Genomic DNA, 26,204 nt, shown 5'->3' on the forward strand with positions numbered 1-26,204 from the left:
TTACACTTTTGTAGTTGTGCCCATTAAATTGTTTCAACTGTTCTGCTTTAATTTCTGCTTAGATAGGAAACCTATAATTTTACAAAGTTGGTTACTGGTGTGGGCAGTACCGTATTTTCCTCTTTTTCTATTTTCCTTTATTTAGTTTTGCATGAAGACTTTTGGGTTATAATGAGAAATCTTGAAAGAAATCAAGCTGAGCCTTGAGGCAAGGAATGCACTAGACAGTTTAATTTCTGAAACAGCTTCCACTTATTGTGCTGTGGCTTTTATAAAGTACTTAAAAGCCTTGGAGCTAAAATCAAAGGGAGGGATATTATAAAGGTTTGCCTTAAAAAAGAAATTTCCTATGGCATCATGCAAACTAGTATTATGGTTCAGATAGAACTATTTTTAAAAGGTTGATATAAATGATTTTGTAACAGTGTGGAGACTGACATACTGCATCTGTTTCTTATCTCTTGTACCATGTCTTTTTTTATAGAGGACTGATTTTGTATAATGTTACTCCTTGTTATATCAGACAATGACATATAAAACTCCCTAGAGATGATCCATGCAGATTTCTCATTGGAGGATAGGACTTCCCATATAATTCAACTTTTTGTCCATCAGTGTGCTGACTGAAATTAGTAACTCTTGTTAGAGGCTTGGAAAGAGGTGGAAGATATTAGTGTCTAAACAATTGGGTTTTTTCCCCTCCTACCCCTCTCCCTGGACAGAAGAGTAATAAATCTATGTGTAGATGGTAGTTGCCAGTCATCAGAGTGTTCATTTGAATACTTTATAAAAGGGGTGCCATATTTCAGCAAAATCGTCCGTATCAGTTGCCATCATTCAGGGCATGGACTCTCTTAGTTTTTCAGGTAAAGCAATGTCCATACGTTCTGTTTCCATTGTGTGATGTGTAGATGTTCCAGTCCTTTCCAAATTTTTATTTATATTTTTTGCTATGAGCAATCATGCTTCTACCAGAAGAAAAGTGATAAGTTCCTTGTGCAATAATTTGGGTGACTTAATTTTTTTTAAAATAAACCTAGACATGGGTTGCATTGTACATTGTGATTTGTGCTTTTGCTTATTTCTGTAAATAACCTTTCCCCAAATGGCTGCACAAATTCCCATGTCCATCACATATGGAAAGTCATGCCAATTACCTTGCATTATCTCCAGCATGCTGAAGAGGATGTTTTCTCTATAAAGCTGAGTCTTATAAGTGTTAAATGCCATGTATCTATTAACTAAAAAAATAGCCCAAGGGCGGGGGGGACCACAAGCACCACTTTGCTCTCTCTTCTACCCTTTTGCTGCCTGCTTAGCAGGACTTCGGAGATCTTACATCCTCTGCCATCAGTTTTCACCCTGCACAACCGTTCAGTAGGATTGCTCTGCAAAAGCAACATAGATTCATTTCCATATCACTAAGCATGGCATACTAGTGCCTTGACATAATTATGTGATTTATTTAAAGATATTTATGGCTTTTCTGTACGCTCATATGCACAACCTCAGCAGTAAGGATGTGGCCTCAATGACAAAACTACACGTTGCTTGCTGACTAAAAGATCTCTCCAGGTTTTTCTTTTAATCTCTTTGGCACACGAATTATGAAAACAGCATTGGAGCTTGGTGTGATTTTCTAAAAATGAATAACACATGATGAAATATTTTTATAGGGTTGCTTATTAATCAGGTTGCTGAGCTCAAATTAAGACAGAAGCCTGGGAAAGTATCCCAGATGACCAGTGACAGGAAATGGAATAACGATGCTCATGTGCTAGGTTAAAAAAAAATGCCCAGGAGGACTTTCATCATAGCTATTTAAAAAGAAGCATCTGTTCTACGTATGTATAGCATTTGGACTTAGGATGTGTTCCTGCGTATTGTCTCATTTCTCAAGGATTATTTGGTTCTGATGGTAGTACTGAAGAGAGATAATTATGGGTAAGATAGTTGTGGTCATTGATAGGATTTGTTCATATAAATCATAAGGTAGAAAAGCTTATCTAGCATGATATTGGTACAAAGTTTTATATTAATACTGTTTCAAAGGGTGATTCTACATTCTTTCTAATGCTTATTCAGTATTTAAAATACTATGAATAGGAACAAAAATACTTATTCAATGTAGCATTTTATTTATAATAAACATTTGGCATCTTAACCCTCCATCAGTATAGCATCTTTAGCCAATTACCAGTAGCCATTTTCAAAATGAAGGCCCCCAGAATGAAGCAGGTGAAAACCATAGCACAATAGTAAGACATGTGTTTTGCAAGGCAGAAGTCCCTAGGCTCAGTCTCTGGCATCTCCAGCTATCAACACTGGGTAGGCAGTAATGTGAATGCCTCTGCCTGAGGGTTGAATCAGATGCAACATTCAATGTGGGATTAAATTTAACATGTCCAGTTATTTTATTCTAAATAACATTAATAGGGGAGGAAGGAAGACTAGGATTGGGGCCATGGAATATGGAGAAGGAGGACAAGCCTTTCCTGCCTCACCATGAACCTTGTGAAGAAGCACCCCCTTGAAGCTGTTGGTTAGCCCCAAAAAGGAAGCTGTCACTGGCATGTTGGCAGACGTCCGTGCTCTAGGATTCAGCTGCTTTCTGACAGTGATTTGGATCTCAGTGTGCCCAACTTTATGAGTGGTGGTCAACTAAATTTTACTAAGACCAAATCCATTTTAATTAATGCCCCTAAGTTATGTTCTAGGTACCCAGTATGTTAACACACACATTCATGCTGAGACTTCGCTGTCAAGAATGGCTCAGGATTGCATGTCCACCATGACATGTCCCAAATATATTTCATGCCACCCACATTATGGGGCAAACTCTGGACTTCTCATCTTTAGCTCCCCTTCTTTTAAAGCTCTCACTTAGGATACTTTGTAAAAAGCTTTGATTTTAAAGCCAAGTCTGCCTCAATAGCTGTGCCAGCACAGAATCACATCCTATATGGGGTTGGGGGAGAGAGGCTGTGCCTCTTCTGATATTGTTGGGCTCAAGTTCCCACCATCCCTGGCTACTGGCCATGCTGCTGCTAGGAGTTGGAATTCAACATCTGGAGGACCCTTGCCATGTGGGGTGATGTGGCACAGGAGAGCCCAGTGCTGCCACTGCTTTTGACACAGAGCAAACACCATGATCACCATGATGTTGCAGTGAAACTGTCATACATCTAGCGTGAACCCAGTTGAGAGCACATAAGTTGATTTTTCCTTGGTGTGCAATCTGTGGGCAAGTTGCAATATGAAGGAACAGGGTTGGTGAGTATTTCTGGAGAGCTTGGCAACTAGCCTGAATAACATCTTGCATATCTGACATCTTTGGAGGATTTTAATAGAATGGAATATCTTCTGCTTTGTACTTGTGGGGGCGCTGTGCTAAGGGTTAAAGAAAAAAAACCTGCCACAAAACCAAAAAGATTTTGCTCACTGAAATCCAAATATAGTTTCCATTTAATATCCTTAGAAGTGGCTTGAACTGTAGATTGACCCCAGAAATTATGGTTTCTTTCTTGTCCTTTCTTTAATAACACTTCTCTTTAATATGCTCAGAAGTGGCTTGAATTCTAGAAAGACCCCAGAAATTGTGGCTTCTTTCTTTGCCATTTTTAAAATAACATTTTCTCTTTAACGTGCTGACAGAGCATCCATTTCTAAGTATTAGGTTTGTCTGTATCTGCATTGTTAAGGTTTTGCATTGAGGAGTGGGAGAGAAGCCTTTTTTTCCCAGAATTTAGATTATGTTTGTTGTTTATGCATTTTGTACACTTTCCCACTACTAACAAGAGCTTTAGCAGTGGCTAAGGGGAGAGGGGAAGAAGATGCTTTTAAATTATTTGCCATCTCAACCCATTACGATGGTTTATTTATTTAAATCTCAATAAATCAGTAGTAAAATCCCCAAGTGTACTATCTATTATTAATCAGTGCGATTTTGAAACTTGCATCACTCTTATTTTAGCTGTACTCCTTTTTTCCACCCTTGTTTTGATTAGTATTTCCAATACTAGTGTGATATGACTTAGGGGCTGCTGCACCATATTTTTCAATATATCTACCTACCTTAATCAATACCCAGTAGGGGCAAATCTGGAGAGGCACAGTGTTGGGGCTGGATTGCTTTCTACTCAAGTGGAGCGGGAGGGGGAATGAAGAGCAGAGGAAGGTGCACCTAAGCCCATCTTCGTTTCAGGAAATAAGTAACAGTGCAATTCAAACCCACGATCTGCCAGGATAAGGGAGTTGGGATTCAGTGGATCCTAGGTCTTCCTGGCTTAGCTGGGGCTACACCAGTAGAAGTCCTTCACCCTGGGTAAGCTGGTGGTGTACCAGAATTTAATTTGGTAGAATTTATACTGACCAAAGGCCCCAAAAAGGGACATGGTCAGTGCAGGATGGGGTAAGGAAAGACATACCTATTCTAGACCCCTTTCAGCTAGGACATGTGATCTAGTAACCCAGCAGAATTTAGCTGGCAAATGGTAGTGTCAGTCAAACTTCTCCCGAATGAAGTTTGGAATGGGGTATCTTACACTAGTTACTCATGTAACTTACACAGACTTTCTATAGTTAGGATTGCACTGTTAGAGCCATTTTAACTTGAGAAGCATATTGTACTTTCCAGATGTACAAAGCAGCTCACATTATCTTAGGAACAGCCCACTAAAGTAGATTGGTGTTGTTATTCTCATATTGCAGGGGCAAAGGAGTAAAAAAGCCTCCCCCAAGTTCCCATCCAGATGGGGCCTCCTGCAGCAGCTATTTAGGAGCAGCAGAACTGTGCACGCTTCTCTGGGAGTAGGCCCCATTGAACTCAGTGGTACATACTACTGAACAGCATTGCACTGTTAAAAACGTTTCTGCAATTAGTAAATGAGTGAATAATGTCACATTTCTTTTGGTCCTGAGCTTGTTGCTAAAGCAAGGTTTAAACCAGCAAATTTCTCTAACTCATTCATCTATCTCAAAATTGGCTAATCTTTCTTCCTCCAGATGTTGTTGGACTCCATCAGCCCCAGTCAGCATAGCTATTGGTCAGGGATGAGGAAAGTTGGAATTAAACATCATCTGAAGGGCTACCCCTCCTCTTGCTTTATATGTTAGCTCTCCAGTTATAATCCTGTTTATCATGTGGAATATAAACTGATGTAGATTTGAAGACAACTACGCATGAGGAAATACAGAAAATCTTATATGCAGAATAAATAAATAGATCCATTTACTATGACTCTTCAAATGCTCGACGTAGATTTTCTTTGTAGTATTCAGGGTATATTTGAATTCAGTCCAGATGCTTAAGTGTAGTTTGTAATATTTTTTTGATTTGCATTGATACATGTACCTGGTAATCTGGGAAGATCTAACTAAAGAGATTTATTGTGTGTGTCTCTGTGTGTGTGTCTGTGTGTTCACAAACCTTCAGTTTATTTCCAAACTATAGGAGGTTCAACTCATATTTCATTAATCCATTGGTTTAATGAAGGCAAAACAGCTATCCCAGTCTAAAACTTGAATTTGTGCAATCACCTGTGTTCTAAAAGTATTTTTGAATTATTTCAGGTTTACAGCAAAGTATGCAGATGAACTTTTACAGAGCTGGCACTGTTTTCTTCTGTGCACAAGAATGTGAAATACCTTCAGAAAAAAGGTATTTTTCACATAAGTGTCAATGTTTGCTCTGCTTCCATAGGAAATTTATTTAATTGTCAGCTGTATGTAAATAGCAGTAATGATCCCTTGTCAGCTGATGTGACAGCTGCAGACATGGCTCCTCTGTTCAAGACAACTGTACTATAGAGGATCTGCATTTAAATATCAACACAGGCTGCCTGTATGCAGACACATGTGCCACTCTGTTTTCTCATCAGTACTTTGATTGCTTTAAACCCCATGGGTAATTAGCATGATTGTTACTCAGAATATGCAGATAATCAATTAAATTAAATGCCACTGGCATTGGAAAAAGGTCATACCAGGTTTTCCTAGTCTTTTCACAACCCAAACAGCTTTGAGAATATAGTGTGTGTTTGTGTGTTAAGTGATTCATTCTGTTTTTTCATATTTTGTCTTGATTTGGATTCTGTTCTAGTTCCTTGATAATATTTTGTTTTAAAAATGAAAGTTTCTTTCCCCAAAAGTAATTGCACATTTATTCAAAATCTGATTAAAACTATTTGGTTTAACTGTTAACAAAATTGATGAGCTTGATGCAGTGATTCCAGCTCTTCAAAATCTGATAGCCATTTACACTCAATTTCAGATACATGCTGTCCTGTCCTACACAAGTTGACTTAATAATGTTAACTTCCAGCCACAAAAGCTGAACCAATATCTGTTGTTGTTATCTGCCTCTCTCAAGATAAAATTGAGTACACCTTTTAAAAATGAAAGTTGTATCGCTTACCAAAATGTTTCCAAATATTTTGAGAACTCTATTCTTTTGATGAGAAAAGGCTGTGCTGAATGTTCTCCAATAAGAACATTCCCCCTGAAATGAGGTGTGTGATACTTAGGGGTTTTAATTAGGTGGTGATTTTGGGGTTCTGATCCCACCTTGAAAGAGCTTATCATTGGGGGGGGGGCTATTTTAAAGTATATTATAAATTTTATTATATATTATATGTCATTATTGGCTATTAGGATACAATTCACTTTGCAAATCAGCATTTTAAGTTTGCTGGTATTGCTACATTAGGTTTGTTGCTATGCCTTATGTACATGTATGCACTATCTCATGAATGTGGAACCTAAAGGAAAACTGCTTTAATATAAACTAGTAGCTATTGAGATTATATGTGGGGTGCTATGAACAAGCATTCTGAAGTATTTAATTCAAGAGGTAAGGTCATTGTGCATGTCATCACTGAGTATGTGATTAAGCTGTAATTAATGTGCTAATTACATAGATTGGTTCTTATTCTAAAGGTTATAGAGGAAATCTAAATTCATGAATATGAATCCTTGAATAATCTGGAAATTGTAGAATGCACAACAGATGGGGCAATGAGTACTTAATGCCTGTTGGTAATGAAGAGGGATAGGGGGTTATAACTATACAGTGGTACCTCAGGTTAAGAAATTAATTCGTTCTGAAGGTCTGTTCTTAACCTGAAACTGTTCTTAACCTGAGGTACCACTTTAGCTAATGGGGCTGCAGCGCGATTTCTGTTCTCATCCTGAAGCAAAGTTCTTAACCCGAGGTACTATTTCTGGGTTTGCAGCTTCTGTAACCCGAGGTACCACTGTATCATGGAACACAGCAGGAAATCGTACCTCACAAAAGTGTACTAGGGCTAAGGGATTCATTGTTAAGAAGAATGAATGCCTAGAGTTACTGGAGGATACGGGCACTTCCTAGTTAAAATGTGATTAAGTTGCATAAACATTGTTCTTTAGATGCACTCATACCTTGCTTATCTCTTACTACCATTTTTCTCTCTGCTCAGCACCTATAATTGATCCTACCTGTTTAGGATTTTAATGTTTGATGTTTTATTGTGCTTTTAATTCTGTTGAGAGCCACCCATAGTGGCTGGGGAAACCCAGCCAGATGGGCGGGGTATAAATAAATTATATTACTAGTACCTGCCCTTCCACTGTGGTACTCGGCTTCTTAGCTACCTTTCTCCAGTTTGCCCACTCCTTCTTTCTGAGACAGGCTTTGAGTTGAGACCTGATGGTTTCATGCTCCCCATCACCTTTCCTTCTGAACCCCTGGGCACATGTCTCTGCTCCATTTGTACCTCCTGCACATGTCATCTTCACCACCGTTAAACTACCTGTGCTGGGAGAGATCAGTTTTTAATGAGAGCTATGTTCAAACGGCACAAAGAAAATGGAATACAATTGTTGTGGGACACAACTTGACTCTTACCCCAAACATTGGGTACTCGGGGCTCCCACACCCCAAAGTTGTATGAGCGAATGTCTCCCATTCAATGGAATGAACTTGGCAGTAACTGCCACCTCACCCCTGATTCTGTCTAACCCAATTCACTGAGAGGAACCTTTGACTTTGGGGGAAAGAGAACCTTGTACACACAGAGAAAGAGAAAGTTTACACTTACTCTCACTCTGACCTTTTTAGTCCTGTTGGAAAATCCTGTGCACCAATATATGCCTTTCCTATTCCCATTTTCATAAATAATTGTTAAAGTTAAATGTATGTGAAAATCATATGGCTGGCATTTTATTATGACATGCATATATATATATATATATGCAGGCATAATTATAGGGTTCTTGCCTAGAGAAGTATTTGAAGAAAGATAATTTTAAATTAAGGCTTAATTACCAAGATACATACCTATTAACTTCACATGATTTATTTTTTTCTAACTTGCTTGGACGACTAGTTGCATTTAATATGAAACTGTGCTGTTCTCCTCAGACTCATTTCTTCTCCTCGCTACTTTTATCAGTCATCGCATTTCACGCTTTGAAGTTGGGAAATTCTCAAATTTAATTTTATAAAAAAACTTACAATGAGCTCTGAGAAATCCTGCTGTGCCTGAGGTACAGCATGGCTATATGTGCTCCTCTGCTAACTGCCAGTATAATGCAATAGTAATATGGAAGTGCCAGTATTTAGTGTAAAATTTGTGACTGAAACCTGCTCTACTTTGGGAAAACAGGAGGAGACAAACAGAGCAGATAACTCTTGGCCTTGAAATTTGATTAATTGGACTCAGCCTCTGTGTCTGGTAACCTGAACCCGCTAAATTAGAAAGTCACTTTTGTTTTAAATAGCAAGTTCTTCTTATACCAAATGAATGGCATACTTTTACATAGCAGTTGCGTGTTCAGTAAGCATTGCATGTTCATCACAAGGTCTGGAAATTATATAGTACCCAGGAATTCCAAATTTAGTTATCTCCAAATCCCATTTCTCGAGTAGTTTTCCAAATCATGGCTTAGCATGAATGTGTGTGTGTGTGTGGACTGCAGGAGAGGAGGTTCAGCTAATTTGCTCCTCCCTGTTCATTCTACTACTGTGAACATAAGAAGAGTCTGCTGGATCAGGGCAAAGGCCCATCTAGTCCAGCATCCATTTCTCACAGTTACCAACCGCAGTGGCAGCTTAGTGCTCATGCATTAACGTATGGCTTGGCTTATTGTCTGAAACCACTCTCTCCAGACTAATCATGAGCTGTATCAAAGGCTTGCGCTTTGGTTTTCCAGCTTATTATTTGCCAGGGAAAGCTAAAACCATTACCACATTCTCCTCTGGAAGCCTGCAGGCTCATGTGGTCATACTAAGCAAAGGTTTGACTTGCTGTGGCATGTGAATCAGGCCATTGTCACAAAAAAAATCAATTTTTGTAGCAATGTGCGGGAGAAGAGCAAGATCCACTGCAGCGCCTCAGTGGGATGGGTGCTTTTGCATGTATAAGGTTCATCTTCTGTTCTGGCCATTTCTGGTAGCAAGACTGAAAATGATCTCTGCCTGAGGCCATGGGACAAACCTGCCACTGGAGATTTACAATAGCAGGTGATATGCGCCATTTGTCTGACTTTGTGAAATACAGTTATTATGTGTTTTACCCCTGAATCTTGCAGTTCATTGGGCTGTGACCCTCTCCCAGCCTTACCTTGCCTCCTACAGAGATGCAATACTAGGGCTGAAGTGAAACCACGTGGGTTCACAACAAGGACAGATGAAATGCCATTCAATTCCCAAGTGTGTGGAATTGTTTCAAGAGCACTGCATTTAAATAGGTTCTGTGCATTTTCAGAACTGTTGATGCATGTAAATGCATGTAAAAATATCTACAGGTGAAACGATAGTTAACTTTCTTTGTTGCATAATAATTGCACTTTTTTCTTACTCTCCTCTGTGTCTCTTTGGCAACCGTTCCTTACCTTGAGGAAAGAAAGAAAGAAAGAAAGAAAGAAAGAAAGAAAGAAAGAAACCTCAGAGGTTTTAAAATCAGTTTGAGCGGGAAAGCAAAATGAACTTTGGCAAAGTTGTTAACCTACATAGGAATTGTGTGGTGTGTTTCCTTCCGCTTTCTCACGCTTAAATGTAACATAGGCATTACTTTGTGGCACCCAATGTAAGGCTAATTTGCCTCATTTGAATCTAAAAAGGAGCCCACATCCTTCCTGTGCCCTTCAGAGAATTCTAAAAGGCTCTACAGAGAAAACAGATGTATGAGTATGTATCACTTACAATTAGGAACGACATGATTAGGTTCTATGCTGAAGAAACTAAAGGACAAAGCTGCCCATGCAGAAAATAGGCTACTGAGATGATGAGGGTGCTGAACACTCTTCTGTTTACTTTTTCTTGCCGCAGTGATTAAAAGCATTTAAAACAGAACAGCTACAAACAAAGCCAGAGTATTGATTGTTACGCTTCAAGAAAACTATTCTAAAGATGAGAAAACGTTTACAGAAATATTAACAGGAATGGACAAAATTAACTTCCACCTTTCTCTCTCTCTCTCTCTCACCCTTCCTTCCTTCCTTCCTTCCGTCCGTCTCTCTCTCTCTCCTACTCTCCTTCTCTGCTTTTTTTGGGAGAGGGGGGTTAGTATGGGAATATAAGTTTGTGTGTGTGTGTGTGTGTCTGTCTGTCTGTCTATCTTAGACTCTTTGTAGGGAAGCAGCTGTCCAGCTCTGTAAAATGTAACAGCTTAACTAAAGTCAATTTTGAATGTGCACATTAAGGTGAAGAATGAAGACTGCATTTTGGGGAGAAGATGATACCATATCTTGCTGAAGCAGCTCTGTGGATTGGGAGTCAGGGGCACCATGTTACAGTTGCTTCATTCTTCCCTGTAGGACTGCTACCAGAAAATAGCATTCACAAACATCTGCTTGGTCCCTAGCACTTGTGCTATTGGATCCTACCGGGTTCCATTCTCTCCCCATGATATTTAACATCTGTATGATGACACTGAGAGGTGTCATCTGAAGATTTGCAGCACAGTGTCATCAGTATGCTGATGCTACTTGGCTGTGTCTCTCAGTTCCATCGGAATTAGGAGATGCTGTGCAGAAACATCCCAGGCAATGCTGGGATGGCAAGCCATGGTTGTTTTTGGACCAGGATAGTCTAACTTCAGAAATCTATGCCTGGGTAACCTTGTGACTACACTACTGCAATGCACTGTACATGGGACTGCCCTTGAAACTGGTCTGGATACTGGTGCAAGTGCAGAATGTGGCTGTTCAGCTGTTGGACTATAACACTAATTGTGAAAGGATTGCACTAGTTACCTGTGAGGCACTGGGTTCTATTCAAGGTGTTAGTATTTGAAGCATTGGATAGTTTGAACCACATATGACTGCAGAATCACCTTCTCCAATACTGCCAGCTCATACGCTAAAAGCAGTGGTGTTGGCCCTGCGCATGGCCTGTTTCACAATGGCAAGAGATATGGTGTTCTCTTAGATGTCACTCCCAATGTGGAACCCTCTCTAGGTAGAGCTGCATTTGCCCCCCCCCCCCCAACAATTGCACTGATAAGAAAAAGACCCAAATGCTTAGAAGTCTTTGAATGTAGTGAATATAACTGATTATCTGTTATTCCTTGACTCTTGTCCTGTGCATTCTGAAGTGTGTGTGTGTGTAATCTTGTGTGAAGTTTTTAAGGTTTTAATTTGTTTATAGTATTAGATGATAAGTGTCACGCTCTACTGACTGAGCTATATACTTTGACACAAGTTTGTTAATATATTCAAAATGTTTATCTGAGTGTTTATTATTGCTTTATTTTTAATTGTATGTAATTGTTGCATGACATATGCTCTAATATCGACAAAGATATATCTCAATGCAACCATGTTAAACAGTTTAAAGATGGAAATGAATAAAAACTATGTTACAATTAAGATTACCGGTATTTGACATACAAACAATGTATTATTTGGGAAACTATCTTAAGCACGGTGGTGACAAATCTGATTAAGATCTGGCTAAGACTCTACCTTCTAAATCTAAACTTAATGAATTAATCTACTGAGCAATCCTATTAATGCTTTAATTACTGTTAAGAAGGCAGATTGAATTTAGCAGACTGAATACATGCAGACCGTGTGTGTGTGTGTGTGTGTACATATTCTGATAAGCAGCCTCCCCCAAATCCAAACTGTCCTCAATACAAACTGCCCTGGAAATTTTGGACTGAAGGCAAGTTAGCTGAGCAAAGGAGAATTCAGTTTCAGAAATTTAATTTTGTTTCTGTATAAGCTACAGTACACATTTCTGACAGTTTTTTCTGTCTTGTGCTGGCTCATTCACACTTATGTTTGTTCCATGATTTCTTCTTTTTCTCCCTTGGTTTCTAGTCATGGGTCTGACAGGTTTTAGTTTTTTCCTGCCGCTTTCCCCAGGAATACCTGCTCTTTACTGCTGAATTGGAACAAACGTCAGTCTGCAAAAAACCTGATTGGCATTTGTTTTCCCAGGAAAAGTGGCAAGACAAAAGAATTCTTCAGACCTGAGATTGGAAATCAAGGGACAAACAGAAGTCTGGATGAGCTCTTAGTGAGTACCTTGAATCACATCAACAATTCATATTTTTTTATAATGGGTGAAGATGGAAAGCTGTTTGACCCAGTTCATGGGCACCTTGAGAGTTCGTAAATATGGGTAAAAAGTCTAGTTGCTGCTTAGGTAGCATTTTGTACTCAGTTGCTGATAACAACCAATGTGGGCATTAGCTTCCACGTACCATCTATTAATAAGAAGCAGTTACAAGGAAAAAGTGAGTGAAGTTTTTCCACACTTCCACATGCAGTGGAAAAAACTGAGACCAGAACCACTGATTTCTGCTAAGTGTTTGCACTTACAGTTCTGAAGGAGCTGAACAGCAGAAACATACTGCATTGCTTAGTCATTTGAATTTTGTTTAGGCATGGACATGAGAGTTATAAAAAAAACCCACAGCAAGTGTAAAGAAATGTTAGAAGTTGTGTTGGGAATCACACAGCTGCCATTTGTAATTTGCTTTTCTTTACAACTTTTAGTAATCCATTGTTTTATACATTTTTAACTGAATATGTAATTAAAATTACTAAGGGAAGATCCACACCAAACATTTAAAGCACATCCAATGTACATTTAAAACATGTTAGTTTCCTGAAAGAATCCTGGGACTTGTAGTTTCCCTGTCATGGAGCTACAATTCCCAGTACCCTTAACAAAGTATAGTGACTGTGATTCTTTGAAGCCATGCAAAGCAATGAGATATGTATTGATAGGTCACTATTAAAATTGAACATGTTTAATGCCTTAAGACATTAAAGTAGACATTAATACGAATTAGTTTTACTAGGGGGACAACCTAGCTCTTGTTGCAGTAGCAAAATGCAGGCTTTAATCCATATAAACACTAATCCAAAGGTAAGAGGGGGTATCATTTGTGCCTTGATTACAGAAATGTGTAGTGCAGGCTTTGGACTAGATGACCCTTGGTGTCCCTTCCAACTCTGATTCTATGATTGATTGATTGATTTTTTTCTGTAGCATACATTTTGGTAGGTTCTGCTCCTGGAATGCAGAAAATATGCAGAATTGAGCAAAATAATCAGCTGATGGGTGTGTGAATGGATTACTCAGGACGGCACCAGGGCTGGCTTCTCTTGCATTACTCTGTCACTGTAGGAGTTGCAGCAGTGCCATTCCTTCCCATGCAGTCAGGTGACATGGGAATCCCATGACCATGCAGCAGGAGTTCACTCAGGGAATAGGAAAAATACTCTTCTCACATGGGCTGTGCACACACCATACATTTAAGCCACATGCCTTCCCCAAGAATCCTGGGAACTGTAGTTTGTTAAGGGTGCTCAGGCTTGCAGCTCTGTGATGGATAAACTACAGGTCCCAGGATTCACGGGGTGCTTTAAATGTATGGTGCATATTCCTGGCAGTGTAGGAAGGATCAGTGCTGCTGCCACTACTGCACCACAGGCTTAAGGCAAGGGCCAGTCTCAGGCTATTTTTGGATTCATTTAGTTATTAGTATGCTTTTGAGCATCTATAGTACAGCCGTTATTCATATTATGTATGGGAGCCACTTGGAGGACCCTTTTAAGGGGCAAAAACGATTTGTAAATCCAAAATATTGGTGCCCATGCTGCCGCCTTGCATAAAAATCCAGGTAAATTAAGAAATTGGAAGAGTAATATATATTGGATAATAGGGAGGGGGGGTGAGATTCCAAATTACGTTTTCTTGGAGGTTCAGTCAATCCATATAGAAAATTCTATTAGCAAATAAACCTTTAGACGGCTGACATTATACCTCATTTAACCCTAGAAGCTGAAATATGTGGTTCAGCTTCTAGATAAAGTACATTTCCACTTACTCAGGTTTTCTTCCCTTTCTTTTTAATAGAGTTTATAGTTGCTGCTCCTTGCACTGTGCTGCCTGGGATTTTTTCCAGGAATCAAAATGAGCTAAAGACAGCAGCTGCCATGGGCCAAACAACTCCCCTCTTTCCAGCACAGCCACTACCCACCCATACACTCATTGATGGGACTAAAGCCCCTGGCCGTGGTCCCATGTAAAGGAGCACAAAAGCCTGCACTGTGTCCTTGAAGCTCACTAAATGCACATGCTGACGGACGGATTGCCAGAGAGGGTGACTCCTATAACAAAAGGCCCTTCCTTCGAGAGTTCTTCAAGCTTGCAATTTCTATCCCACCTGATAAAATCAGACATGCACTTAAGTCCAACTCTGCCAAAGCTTTAACTTTGCATTCTTCACAGGTTATATGCACAACCAATGATGTTTAAGACTAGTAAAGCAATGGCCCCTGCAACGTGCTCTACATGGGGCTTCCTTTGAAAAGCACTCATAAACTTCAACTGGCTCAAAGAGCTGCAGCCAGAGTGCTGACTGGGGCTGGTTACAGGGAGCAGACAACTCCCTTATTAGAAAAAGCTTCACTAGTTACCTTTCTGTTTCTGCTGGTTATGACCTATAAAGCCCTTACATGGCTTAGGCCCAAGCTATCTGAAAGACCGTATTTCCTCATATGAACCTGCCTGGGTTTTGAGATCTTCAGAGGAGGCCCTTCTCTTGGTCTCCCTACCCTCACAGGTCCACTTAGTGGGGACACAGGAAAGGGCTTTCTCGGTAGCTGCTCTCAGACTCTGAAACGTCCTCCGTGGAGAAGCTAGACTGGCTCCCTCATTGTCCTTCCGCTGGCAGGTGAAGACCAATCTTCTTTCAGCAGGCTTTGGGGAACTGACTGCTTTTTATGAAAGGGCTGGTGCAGTGCTGTTTTCATTGTAATTATTTGTATGTTTTAAATAGATTTTATATATCTATATAGTTTTAATTCTATTAATGTTTGATTGTTTTTAATGATTGTTTTTTCTGTGTTTTTAGCAATTTTTTATTTTTTATTTTTGTAAGCCACCTTAAATTCCATCAGGGAAAAAGGGTGGTGAAAGAATGAATTAATGATTTATTTCCACAATATGATCTTTAGTAAAAACAGGTTTTGTGCCCCTGTTCTACGTGGACTGAAATCTCTCAAAGTTTCTAGATGTCCTTTAGGAAAACATTCCCTATTCCCTGTCCTGTTTTTTTCAATACTGGCAATAGACTTGTCCATCTGCTGTCACCAGCACGTAAATGCTTCTGCTTATTTAACAATTTTTACATATTTAACATGGAGCTATTCCCATGGTATTTCCTTCCCAATATTTCTATGATAAAAAGTCCAGTTTCTTTGGAGTTCCAGCATGCTAAGAAATTAACCCTCCCCCCCCCAAAAAAACCCCAAAGGAGCTTATCTTTTTTCTTTTTCTTGCTTCTTCTTGCAATGTAGCCTCAACAATTGCAGAGAACAAAAACCAACAAAGCTTGTACTTTAAAATGTATTCAAAAGGATACATTTGTGCATATTAGATCATAATACATAAAGATAACATTAATCTTTTCCTTATTTTTTTTTACATTCTAGACAAAAATTCAGATCAAAGAGGTTTAAACAGTTCCTCTTTTCCTAAACTTACTTGCTCCCTAGAGTTTAAAATTGAGCCAGTTCATTGTTATAAATCATTTTCGTCTTTAAGCTCATAACAGTGAATTGAGTTTCAGGAGAATTACCTGCAGGGTGAAGTACATTATACTACATATTCATACACATCCAAATAGGCCACTGGAGCTTAAAATATTCCGTTATTATGATGCTGCCTGAAGGAAACATAGCTGGGTAAAGTCCTTAGAAGTTATGTCCTATAAAATGTTGACAAAATGCTTTTGTTATCATCCTTAGTAGCAATTGGAGTACCAAGTAACTAACATATGAAAAGATTACTCTTTTAGACCTCTCAGGTGTATATATTTTGCTGCAAGTGTTGAAACAGGCATCTACCGTATTTTTCGCTCTATAAGACGCACCAGACCACAAGTTTTTGGAGGAGGAAAACAAGAAAAAAAATATTCTGAATCTCAGAAGCCAGAACAGCAAGAGGGATCGCTGTGCAGTGAAAGCAGCGATCCCTCCTGCTGTTCTGGCTTCTGGGATAGCTGCGCAGCCTGTACTCGCTCCATAAGACGCACACACTTTCCCCCTTACTTTTTAGAAGGGAAAAAGTGAGTCTTATAGAGCAAAAAATACGGTGCTTCTGAGGGAAAGAAGTTCCCCTGTGACACTATGGCACTTATCAGCTCTGGTTTTTGTAGGTACTTAAGTTTAAAACAGTTCTAAAAAACAAAACCTTCAGTTCAATTAATTGCAGGCATCTTTCTAATCTGACTGATGAGTTAGTTGACCAAATGGTGAAATCATGATCTGAACACATGTATTGTAAGTGAATGGAAAAGCCAAATAGCACAAGTTCACTGCTAGTACTATGTATTCCTCATTGCTAATTGTTCTATCACTCCTTCTTGTACCTACATCAGCTCCTCCACTCTCTTAACCGATGCATAGAGTAAAGGGGATTGCTGTTCCCTAACACAAGCACTTGATGGATGCTTGTCATGATGGCCCCTAGATAACATTTTCCCAAAGAAAGTCCTATCCTGGATCTGCTATATGCCCCATGGAAATGAGTATTGACTGTTTAGAAGGGCGCTTAAAGCCTTATTTTTACCAGGCATTTGCAATTTTTTGGGTTTTGTATTTTGTCTCTCACTTGTTTTATTATAGTCTATTATAATGCTTCATTGATTTGCTTTTGTTTATAATCTGTTGTAAGCTACTTTGGTAACTAAGAGTGGCATATAAATGTAAATAGTTGAGAGTTAGTGGTAAGAAATAATGTGGAGCAGCTGTATTTTTTACAGAGAAGTAATGAGACTGCACAGAGAGGCTCACAGTGTCATTTCCTCCTCGTTCTTAGTATCTTCATGGGGGGGAAACGTGAAAAAAAGTGACCGAGATAATCCCCTTCCTTTTAAAGAGTACAAAAAGCTTTAAACTTTTGTGAAAGCAGTGTGAAAGGGTACAAAGTGTGTCTTCTGGATCTTCCATTAAACTTTTAGTGCACAATAAATATGATTGGGCAAATCAAAGTGAACTTCTAAAACTAAGGGCATAACTTAATAACAGTATGAATTTGAAAATAATAATAATACATCTTTACAATTTATATATACCTGCTTCAAAGAAGAGTATGCCTCCACTCTTTAAAAATAAAACAGACCTACTTCCTAGCTTATATTAATTAGTGCTCCATGATATAAAGGTTGCATAAGTTCTTTTTATAAAATATAAATAGATTTCCGGGGAAATGACAGAATCTGCCTGTCTTGCAGATGGATTTCAGTGATACTTGCTTAAACAAGTTTGCTGAAATTACTCTCCTTCCAACTGAACACTGCTCTTTTCCTTGACTGAAACTGGTACAAGCAAAGAGAATGGAAAAAGAATTCACTATTAACAAAACAAAACAAAAAAAGGAGGCTCTAACACTCATAGAATTATCTGGCAATGAAACTCTGTTCAAAATGGGAAGAGTTGGCAAAGTGGCCTTTTGTTGGGAGCTTGGAGGTGAGCCTCCTTCTCTTTCATTTCCTGCATTGGAGAGTTTTTGATTACGCCTGCTCAAACAGCCACTTTGTGCTAATGTGTTTTCTTGTGGATTTGCCAGGTGACCCCCTGACTCATGGGCACCCTGCCAGTTCCACCACAGCGACTGTTCCTTAAACAAGCACAGCAAGTGAAGTCAGTTTTTGCTACTGCTGTCCAGATGGAACACTGACTTTCCTGTTCCTTTTCAGCTAGTGGTGAATATATCCTAAGGTTGTTTTTGGTGGGTGGTTGTTGTTTTTTAAAGTACCTCAATGGTTCTCAGAATGCCAAAATAAAGAAGATGGCTTTTGATGATGGTCTGCAAGATAATTATTCTTCTTCTTGATTACTGCATCACCCAAAATACTAGTGGATTTTCATCCCATGGAGTGCTATACTTTGGTTTCTTTGGTTTCCTTCCATCAGCTTCTTTCTGTGAGGCTTATCTGCACATATAAAATGAAATACAGCTCATAAGCTACAGCATTTGTTCTGGAGGGGGCAGTTTTGTTAACAGGAAAAGGTATCATGGAGGTTCATTTCTAGTGTGTGTCCTTCTCCCCACCCCACCACCACCAGAGCAAAGACAACACATCCATAATTGTAACATTGCTGTTGTCTTGCTCTGTCCTTACTGGCTGTAAATATCAGTGCCAATTGGGGGCTGAATCAATGCTGTGAAATGGCACAATATAGCCATAAATTTGTTCCATGTAACATAGATATGGAAAGTAGCAACTGAGAGAAGCAGAAAAGAAAACAAAAAAGGGCATACTTGACATGGTACAGTAAATAAATAATCTTTTTGTTGTCGTTGTTCCTCCTTGACAAATGCCAGGAAGTTGTCTTCAGTGGGCAACAAGGACGTCTTTTCTATAGCAGGTAGAGGTGAGTAGCAGCTGTCCTGGAATAAGCATGCTATAAGCAGAAACTATAATGGACTCCAAAGCTGAGCTGTGTGCATATAACTGACCAAAGGCTCCTCCCAGCTGTGTGTTCAGGTCAAGAGAACTGGAGAGTACCATGTGAGACAGACTTCATATACATCTCTCAGGTATTTTGCGCTTGGGATGCTAGGTCATTAAGACAGAAAGAAGAAACAGGCAAATGATCTGTGAGGCGTACAGTGCCATTTCTCTTACATACTAGGCCTGGGCAATATATCGCTATATCGCCCAGGACCAGTATGAGGCGCCGATACAGCTTGTTCTTCCCTCTGCATCTTTAAACTGCTCGACTGAGGAGTGTGCAGCTGTTCTTACCTCAGCTGAGCAGCTCCCAGCCCAGGGCTGTCTCCCGTGAGCTGGTGGCGGAGTGGGGGCTCCGTGAAACTGCTCAGCTGAAGGGAGCGCGGTTGGTGGTTGCCCACTCACCCGTGAGCTGGAGGAGCACTTGGGCTTTCTCAGCTGGGAAGGAGGAACAACCTTCCCGATTCCTAGCTGAACTGCTCAAACAAGCTGCGTTGCCCCAGCCCATGAGCGCCTGGCTGAAAGTTCCTCAGTTCCCGAGGTAACAAGAGAGTTACAAAATAGCATTTTTTAAAAAAATAAATAAATCCTAGTGTTAGTATGAAAAATGTTGAAATAAAAATTTGTTTATTACTGAAGAAAGAGAGAATTAAAAGTATTGGGTAATAGGTCCTAATTAAAGCAGGGCCTATCCCTTCCCAGTAAAGAAATCTGGCATTAGCAAGACAGATGTTATACTACTGACATAATTAAACAGGCATACCTCCCACTTGGCACATTATGCTTCTTGCTTGGTTCTGGATCACACCTTACACTTTGCCAAGTCACTTAATTTCCGCCTCATTTTCCCATCTCTATGCAGCAGAAAAGACCACATGACTTTGAGATCAGCATTCCTTTGTGAAGGACTTTCCTCCTTCCTCTTCTCACTTTTCTTTTTTATTTCCATCATGGAAAATAAGCAGGAAACACCACAATATTGCCTGGAATGTTGTTTGCTGTTATACCTATCTGGACTTTGTCAAATATTAGTGATTTCGGATGCTTCTTCCCACTGGGCCAAGGAATAAAATACTTTGCATTAAAAATGGAATGAGGTCCCTGTGAATAGAAGGCAGAATTGACATGAATTTAACTTTCTGTCACATTCCACTAGGATGCCTCTCTACATTCTGTGCTAAGCAGAAAATGATAGGAATATATATATTAACAGTACACTCTGATTTAAAAGCATGATGAAGCAGGCAAGGCACTTATTCATCCAAGAGGAGTCGAAAGCCTGCAATACCTACCTCACGTTGTTTTCTCTGTGACTCATTTTTTATTAGAGAGTTGGAGGGAGAGGGCGATGATATACAGAAAGCAGGATGTGCAGACAATGGAATTAGAAATCTTATTTGGGATAAACTGCTCAGAATGTTTTAAAATATTGAACTAAAAAAGGATGCCCGATGCTAAGGGAATTGTGCCTTTTAAAATTATAACAGTGTGAGGAAATGATTTAGTCTGGGTAAAATAGTGAAGGCAGATAATTACCACTCTAGTACTGCTGCTCTGGTTAGACATGGAGCTCTGTGCAGATTTTAAAAAATCAAAAAGTAAAGATTAAAAAAACACTTTAGAGGTCCATTTCTTAATTTCCCTGTATTGGTCACCAGGCAGGTCAATGGCTTGTGTCTGAGTGCTCAAAGCCTTGCTTATGCAAGTTTTCTATGCCTCACTATTTCCATCTCTAAAACGGATAACAGTTGGCTCCTTGAGCACATAACAAATAAGTGTGACTCAACCCATTTTTAAGGTTTTTGCTCACTTTTGCCATTTAATTCCTTAATGTGTTTTGCGTTGTAGTTGAATGTGACTTAATGCGTAGTTGGCAGCTGGGTATACCTGTCCAGTGTTCTGCTCTGCATTGCATTTGGAGTTCTTGTTTTGTGTTTCTAACTGTGTTGTCTCTGTTAGGGCTGTTCTGTGTGAATAGAGCTGCTCAGTAGCTGGAGAGTTATGAATATATGGAACAGCTGACAGTATAATTTACATGAACAGAATGTTTTATGTGGGCTTTTCCTTTAGGTGACTGCTTTCACAACATTGCACAGATTACAGGAGGCGAGGTGGGTGCCTGGAAAGATTTGAGGATCACCTCCTTTGGGGGCACCAATACCCAATGAAAACAGCACAGTGTTTAGCATTGTAGCAAAGATTCTGCCTAAGTTGGACTCTGTTTATTTGGCAGCTCTTGTCTATTCCATGCAAAACTGATGACCACAGTGAGTGGGAGGAAAGCAAGGGCAAGAGTTTACAAAAATTTATTTAACGGGTTCTAGCCTGTTTAGCAAGATCAAAAGAGTCTAAGAAATTGCTTTCCCCCTTTTGAACCATACTGCTTACACAAGTTCCAAAATCAAAGCTGTCTTTTTAATATTTTTATCTGTTATACACCTGCCATATTGTACACAACAACCCAAGTACATGAAGTAGTACAAGGATTTGAATAAATGACACTGCATAAGCAACAGAATTACCATCCCTTTAAGGAGGTGACTATATAAGATTAAACTTCCATCCCCTAACTGAACCCTTGCCAATTACCCTGTCACTCTCCTTCCCCAGTTGACACGCAACTTAATACATCTAGAGGGCTTTACATGGAGACTCCAACGTGGTCTTCATTCTGGAGTCCTTCAGGCTGCTCACAGATTGCAGCCTTCAAGCATCAGGTTCACAACAACCAACTATTACTTACCTATAGCTCTTTCTTGAGGGCTATCATACAATCCTGTTCTCTTGTTAGCAAAGCACTTTCAGCTCTTTGCCCCAGTATTATCAGTTCCTGGGTTGAATCTTCATTACCCTGTCCTATCTTGGTCTGGTAGTAGCATCAGGGCTATCCGAAAACACAGAGGAGAAGCTGAGGTCAAGCACAGTGATGCAAGCCAAGCATGGATGTGGTCCAATAGCAGGGACATGAGACAAAGCCAAAATTAAGCAGACCAAAAGTAGGCAAAATTTCAAAAGCAAGGGGTTAGCAGCGGTCATTCAGTGTAGGAGGCAGGAACAAGAAGTCAGGCTGAACAGAGTTAAGGGCCTGTGCTTTTCACAACTGGGAAACTCACAGTAAAGCCTAATATAGCCTGTCTTTCCATCCTCCCACCTAATCGCAGTTGCTGCTGTTTAGGGGTATTCAGAGAGCTCTTCCCTTTTGAGGAGTACCCTTCCTCCTAAGGAGCCCCAGGGTTCATGACACGGGATCCTGCATGTTCCCCAAAGTCAATGGGAGGTTCAGTCCATCCTCCAAGGTGCCTCTGTCCAGTTCAGAGCTACATAAGACAGACATTTCATATGCCTGCCTCTTAAGTCCAGCTCACTGTGGTCCCTTCCTAAATCCCAGCCCTCCTTCAGCTCCAAGAGCTGCTCTACCCACCCAATACAAAACCTGGCCTTTTATTTACATCAGCCAAGACCCTCCATGCAGTCACTAAAATTTGGGTGAAATTCCATCCTCTTACTGACTTACGAGTCAATAAGATGCGGTAAAATATCCACTAATTGACAAATTAAAACTGACCACCCTTTTGATGACTGAGTCTCAATACAGCCAACAACCGTTTTACGTGTGTTCAATATGTGCTTGACACATAGCCACAAACATGTGCACGTCACCACAAACCCAGAGGTGACTAGAAAAAGTGCAAAAGTGGCCCTAAAAGAATGCAGGAAGGCCAAAAACAGTGTAATAGCAGCGCCTAGCAATCCCATAAGCCTTTGGAAGTACAATCTCAGGAGCCCTTGCACTGACTGTTGAGTCCTGTGGAGAGTTGGAGTTTGGACAGGGCAGTTTGGAAGGAGTAATTGTGGTGGAATTTGGTTTTTTCAAGGGATTTTCAGAGGGTGTTTGTAGGCTTTTTCAATGGTGTTCCTGATATACGCAATTTCACTTAAATGTGTAGTGCCTCAGAACGTAACCCCGGCATAAAATGGCCGTTGCCTGTATAAAGCCAGAAACCTCTCCAAGCAAGGTGCCCCACCCCCACCCCCGATGCTAGACTGCAGTGACAATTTAACTGACAGTTTTCTGTCTGCTATCCTACCTTCAATACAACATATTCCTATAGCTTCCAGCAGGAACATGTCAGTTAAATGATCATCTTGTTTCAAATGACATAAGATATGTTTAATAAACTTCACATCAACAGTACAAAGCTTCTCAACAGCTGCAATAGCTCAGTCAGTAGATCATGAGACACTCAATCTCATGGTCATGGGTTTGAGCCCCACGTTGGGCAAAGGACCTGCACTGCAGGGGGGGTGGACTAGATGACTCTCATGGTTCCTCACGGATTTAGATGAGTCATTGATCCTAACTATCCATCCCTTCCACAGATATCCACTGTATATTCATGCATAAGGATGACACTTGTGGCATAATTTTGTGCACGTTTTCTCTAAATCAAGCTCCACTGTGGGGCTTTCTCATGTGATTCAGCCTTATAGTGACTCTTACACATAACACCTCAGAAGTAAGCCCTATCAAGTTTAATGGAGCCCATGTAAGGATGTATAGCAGGCTCCCCATTTCTGGTGTATAGTGTTGCAACTTCAATAACACATTGGTGAGTGTAGAATTGTTGATTCTGTACAATTGAACAATATTTTGAAAGGTAAATTTGTGCTCTATCACTTGAAGTTTCATTATTCCTGTAAACTTTGTTTAGCTTTCTTCAGAAAATTCCTAATACTGCTTTGGGAAAGTGGATCAAGATTAAAATGCTAAAATTATGGTAACGGTAATGGCAAACTTTGAAACGGTCCTATGACCCAGCAATCCAAACATTTGAGGAAGAAATACATCATCCATTAGGACCATATTAAAATCTTGTTTACCGCTTGTGGTGTTGAACATAAATCTCCAAGGGGTCTGGCACAAATAGTTTCCAGATTTTGTTGAATGATATCATCACCGCTTGTCCTGAGCATGCATGTTTTCAGCTCTACCAAACCATGAATGCCTCCATTCAGCTCAGGTTTGAATTTGAGATGCTTTGTGATAACAGCGGAAAATAGATTCTTGCCCTCTGGTTGTTCAGAGCTGTGGTGCTACTGCTGAATGGAGGATGTATTTAAAAATATCTACAAAAACCCTGGAGTCCTTTTGAATCAAGTCCAGCAATGTGCTTGTACTTCCTCCTGAAACTTAACTAGGCGAGTAATGATATCATCCATAGCTAGTGTCTTCAAGAAGGAATGGACAGCTTTTCAAAGTCTTGGCTTGAAAAGAAACATGTAGGTTACACCCTCTGTCACATCTCACACAGTCCTGCAATCAAGCAGCTTTTATACGTGCACTGCCCAGGCACTGGAGCCAAGCTGAAGAGGACAATAGAAAGGGAAATGACCTCTCCATCAAACTTTTCTGCCTGCTCCTCCCCACCTCTCTCAAGGAAAATACATGCCAGCAAAGAGAGAGAGAGAGGAGAAACTGACTAAAATATATTCATTAAAATATGTTGCACTGATGTCACTATTACCTCTTAAAAAATCTGTTTCATTTGGGTCTCTCTTTTTTTTTACAGTTTGGAAGGCCTGTGTACCTATTCATTGCTGGCCTAGTTTTCTGTTACTTGTTTAGTTGGCCTGCATTTCTTGAATAGCTGCTTTATTCCTTTTTCTTTCTTCCCTTTTTTTTTCCTTTTTGGCACCTCGAAGTTAATAATTCACTTTTTTGTTGGCTCAGCGTGTGAATAATACATTTAGGGCCATATCCTCCCCTTCCTCTGTAATAAAGTATATCCTTGCTCAATTCAGATTGTGAAAGTGCTCAGATATCTATAAAGGACTATTAAATAGAGATGGGGGCTAAACCTAGTGGAAGAGAAATCCCACATAAATTCATATGCCCAAATGTGGGTGCAGAAGTTTTTTTGTTTCATGTTGTAGGTTTGTTTTATTTTGGGATTCTGATCTCCAAAGCATATTCTGCCCTTTCCAATATGTACAGTTTGAAATCACAGTGTGCAGCTACTCTCCAATCCTGTGCGGAGGCCTCTAGGAGCCAGTGTGATATAATTGGCCCCTGGAGATGCTTAGAGCACCCACCCACCCGGCAAGGCTATATGTTGCATGATACAAAATTCTGCCACATTTTTCCCCGTTAGAATCATCTGGTGGGGTTGCATGGGGAGGGATAGAGGGTTAAACCCACACCACACCATTTTTTCCCATATGGCTCTTACATATGAGTGGTATATTCTGTTTTTTATATATATGATTTTTTGATTGAATTTTATAAAAAAAAAAATTGACAAAACATCCATCTTACATATAATATATAAAGACCGCTTGGCCATCTTCCCTCCCCCTCAACTGATGGTTTTCCTAATTATGCTCTGATACTGCATTTTGTTGTTGTTGTTGTTGTTGTTGTTGTTGTTGTTGTTGTTACCCTTAAATCCAAATCTTAAATACAACATTTAAACATCATATTGATAATAATTGATATATCTAACAGTACAAAACTTCTTGTAGCCCTACTAATGATGTCAGTTGTTTACAATTGTCTCTCAAATACAATGCAAATTTATTTCAGTCTTTCAAAAAGGTCTGGTCCTGCTGGTTCCAAATTTTCCCGTTTAGTTTCGCCAACTTGGCATAGTCCATTAACTTCATCTGCCACTCTTCTTTTGTTGGGATCTCTTCCATGAGTGGTGTATTCTGAATCATTCTGTGTGTGGAAAGTGAAGCAGTGTAAACTCTGAATGCAGCATGTATATGTACATAGGAACTATACGTGCAATAAACCAGCAGTTGTCTCCGAAATAACAGCCTCTAGCATAAAAGTGCAACTATCTCAAAAATGGCTGCCAGTTCCTTGGCTGTATTGAGGGTCAGCAACTGCCATTGCCATCCCAAAGTCTAGTAGAGAATAGGTGAATAGAGGTGTGGAGCAGGAGGACTATTGGAGGAGCCATGGGATCCATCTCTCTCCAGAGAATCTTACCTGAGGATGGTCGGAACCTTGAGCTGACACGGTGTGGGGTTAGGGTTTGCCCAGGTCAGGCAGCTAGAGCATCAGTAAATCTCTTGTCAAAGCAAATACAACAGAGAGAAGAGCTTGGTGGCCTTTTCTACTTGCAGCTTGCTCAATGTTGGGGAATTTTTGTAATGGGGTGGGAGAAGTTGAGACTAGAGAATCAGAAACCAAATGCTCAGTGGTTCATGAGCAATATTTTCCAAAGTGGTAATGTG

General features: G+C 39.9%; 1 protein-coding gene across 24 annotated transcripts in view; it reads left to right on the forward strand.

Annotated features, from left to right (window-relative positions):
- Positions 1-26,204, forward strand: part of FYN (FYN proto-oncogene, Src family tyrosine kinase) — a 106,659-nt gene that overhangs the window by 52,878 nt on the left and 27,577 nt on the right. For 9 of the 24 annotated variants that reach the window (XM_083433685.1, XM_083433680.1, XM_083433694.1 and 6 more), the window contains one exon: positions 12,427-12,505. The exons of 10 other annotated variants lie outside the window; for them this stretch is intronic. The gene's annotated coding sequence lies outside the window, so the exon portion shown is untranslated. Of the gene's footprint in view, positions 1-5,571; positions 5,660-12,351; positions 12,506-26,204 lie in introns of all 24 variants that reach the window. 5 more of the 24 variants (XM_083433683.1, XM_083433692.1, XM_083433697.1 and 2 more) reach the window with 3 other exon arrangements.

The sequence above is a fragment of the Podarcis tiliguerta genome, assembly GCF_965153285.1.
Source record: "Podarcis tiliguerta genome assembly, chromosome: 3".
NCBI lineage: Eukaryota > Metazoa > Chordata > Lepidosauria > Squamata > Lacertidae > Podarcis > Podarcis tiliguerta.